The sequence below is a fragment of the Zingiber officinale genome, chromosome 10A (genome assembly GCF_018446385.1).
Source record: "Zingiber officinale cultivar Zhangliang chromosome 10A, Zo_v1.1, whole genome shotgun sequence".
Lineage (NCBI taxonomy): Eukaryota > Viridiplantae > Streptophyta > Magnoliopsida > Zingiberales > Zingiberaceae > Zingiber > Zingiber officinale.
The window spans coordinates 73,381,778-73,384,898 of NC_056004.1; the positions used below are offsets into that span (position 1 = coordinate 73,381,778).

General features: G+C 33.3%; 1 long non-coding RNA gene across 1 annotated transcript; it reads right to left on the reverse strand.

Annotated features, from left to right (window-relative positions):
* Window positions 1-1,048: 1,048 nt before the first annotated feature.
* Window positions 1,049-2,271, reverse strand: LOC122027626. Its single transcript, XR_006124478.1, has 4 exons — window positions 2,215-2,271; window positions 2,019-2,082; window positions 1,594-1,668; window positions 1,049-1,386 (listed from the first exon to the last, which is right to left on the reverse strand). It is a non-coding gene; the product is annotated as an uncharacterized LOC122027626 (long non-coding RNA).
* Window positions 2,272-3,121: the final 850 nt, after the last annotated feature.

Sequence of the window (3,121 nt, forward strand, 5' to 3'; positions counted from 1 at the left end):
ACATTCAACACATCAACTCATAATTCAAAAAATATAAAGATTTCAACAAAGTTTATAAAATCCATCTTGTTCAACAAAGTTTACAAGTTCAACAACCCAATGTTTTATAAGTCCATCATCCATCCAACAACACTAAGAATACATATAGTCATCTTCGTGTGCCACAAAATCTTTGATCCCCATCAAATCTCCTTTGCCTACATAACAACAAACAAATAAACTAGATTATGTGTAACAAGAAATATTGTAAATAGTATACGATATGGCCATGTAAAAAGAATAATTGGAAACAAAACATAAATGTGAAATTCCTTAAACATTCTAATAAAAGCCCTAATTCTAATAAAAGCCCTAATTCTAATAAAAGTCATATTTACCAACGATATGAATCATCCATGTCATAGCAACGGTAAATAAAATTATAAGCATTATTTTGAAGCTAAGTACATGTATCGTAACTATGATACAACCTAATATAATTGGCACATCATATAGAGAGAAAAAAAGAGAGATCTTGTGAAGTATGGTATTAGAGTTCAAATTTTCTCACTTAGTTAACTTTATTTTTCATTTTAATTTGCTGAATTTATAGTTTTGTCTTTGGTTGGTATTTAATGTAAACTAAAGGATGTTTAAAATAATTGTTCCTTTCATTGTGTTAACTAGTTGACAATTTCATATGAATAACTTTAGCACATTTTTAACAACTCTTTGTAAAATATTAAGGTAGGAGGATGCATCGTTATCTAGTAAAGAATTTTAGAATAGTGTGATGTAATTCTAGATGAAATATAGAACTTTTATGTATCTATATAGTTTTGAGACTGTACATAGATCAAATTCAGAACTTTTATGCATCATTATCATTGAAGACAAAACAAGAAAGAGCAGCTTATCAAAAGAAGGAACACAATTAAACAACTATTTAAAGCTAACTTTAACATAATTATTTAAAGTTAACTTTATATAATTAAACAACTATAACATAATTATTTAAAGCTAACTGTATATATAGATCAGTAAATGCATATTAATGAACTTAGGAATACCGAAAAGAGGTGAACAAATACAGCTGTCTTCAACTACAGTGAGATCACACCAAATTGAGACATGCACAAACAACATTATCAAATCAGGACAAAAATAAAGTTAGAGTATTAGAGACTTCATTCATATTGCCTAGTTAGAGACTCCAAACGAACCTCTGGATTAGTAGCTCGAGAATCTCTATCAAAGTGCCTTCCTCTTTTTGTTCCTTTCTTCTTTTTATCTTTTTTACCCAAATCATTGGATTCATGTGCCAAAGTATGAGAACCATTTGATATTATAGATTGCTCCAAATTTATGCATTTCAGATATAGAGTTTGCCAGACAAACATTTTCCTTCTTTGAATTACAATACAAGCATAACTCAAGTAAATAACAGAATATGAAACATAATTGAAACAGAGTAAAATTGAGTTCACATTTTCAAAGAATCAACAAAGCTCCTACAACAATATGTTATTTATTGCTTCCATGTACCACATGAACCCAGCCAAACAATAAACCAATTAAACAACGAATAAAATACAACTGAACCCCACAACTTACCTTGAACCTTCTGCACCTTCTTCCTGACCTATCCTTACAACCTTCACAATGTATACGGACTATAAGAACACATGTCTGCAATTGAAAACATGTACTGATTAATACGCATGAAAGTCAATATTTTCTACAAATAATTCAATTCTCATTTCATTAAAAAAAATAGAAACTAAAAATTAAAAACATATTATTGAAGAAATCACAATGAAATCCTGAACAATGTACTTGGTGTTGATTTCTTAGCAAAGATTTGGATATACCATTTTGATTAGTCATCTCGTCAAAGAGTCTCTGAGTTATCTGAAACGATTCTTAATAAATAAATGGCAAATCTAAAATCATTTAACTGAGCTCTTACTAGTTTCTAGAACTAAAACCCTCATCAACGATCTCTAACCCTTGCAGAATCGAGGACAAATAAAACTAACCTTATTCATTGGCTTTGTAGGATCGAGGAGTTATCTTGGATAGCCATAAACCAGGGAAACAATACTGCAGAGGCAAATCAAGCATAAGAGAAGGCGCATATCAATGGTAAAGAGCAGAAAAGAGATCAATCCTAAGTCAAGTGCGAGAAATCAAACCAAATTTAGGAAAACAAGCATGTTTTTATAGGAAACTTACATCAAGATGCTGCTGCATGATCTTGGGCTTCTTCTTCAGCTGCAGAGGGAGACGGCGGTTAGCCACGGCAAGGCCCACGCCGGCGGCCAGACGCCGGCCAGCCAGCGCCTGGCAGTGGCCAGCCACACGCCGGCCAAGCAGCGGCCTGGAGATTCGAGAGCAGTGGGCTTACCAATCGAAAACCTTCCACGGCCGGAGATCAAGCGGTCGTCGCATATCACGCCGCCATCGTCGGTTGGAGATGTGGCCGAAACCCTGGAAATCGCAGGTTGGAAGGGGAACGGGGGAGAAAGAAATGGGGAAGAAAACAAGAATCGGAATGGGATATAGACATAGGGTTATTAGCATCAAAATTTTTTTGTTCCCAATTTCGACCCTAATCTGGGACGAATCCTGGATTCGTCCCAAAATCTGGGACGAATCCTGGATTCGTCCCAGAATTTATTTTTTTTTTAATAAAAAAGGGAAAAAATCAAAAGGAATAAATACAGACCTAGAGACATCGGAATTTAATGAAACAAGTTTCTATGTGCTCGTCTCATTGTCATGATCATAAATCTATCAATAAAAATATTTTTTAACAAATATATATATATATTTGGAATTTTTTAATCCCAATTTGACCTTATTTGGTGTTAAAAATTCAAATTACTGAAAATAATAATTAAAAATTATGGATGATGACGTATTTACGATTAGCTCAACGATACCAATGCATAGAAACTTGTTTCATCAAATTCCGAGGTCTCTAGGTCCATATTTAAGCCTTACATGTTTCATTTTAATTATTTAAAAATAATTTTAGGTTTGGGACGAATTCTGGATTCGTCCCAAATTTTGGGACGAATCCAGGAATTCGTCCCAAAATTTGGGACGAATCCAGAATTCGTCCCAAAAATTTAATCAT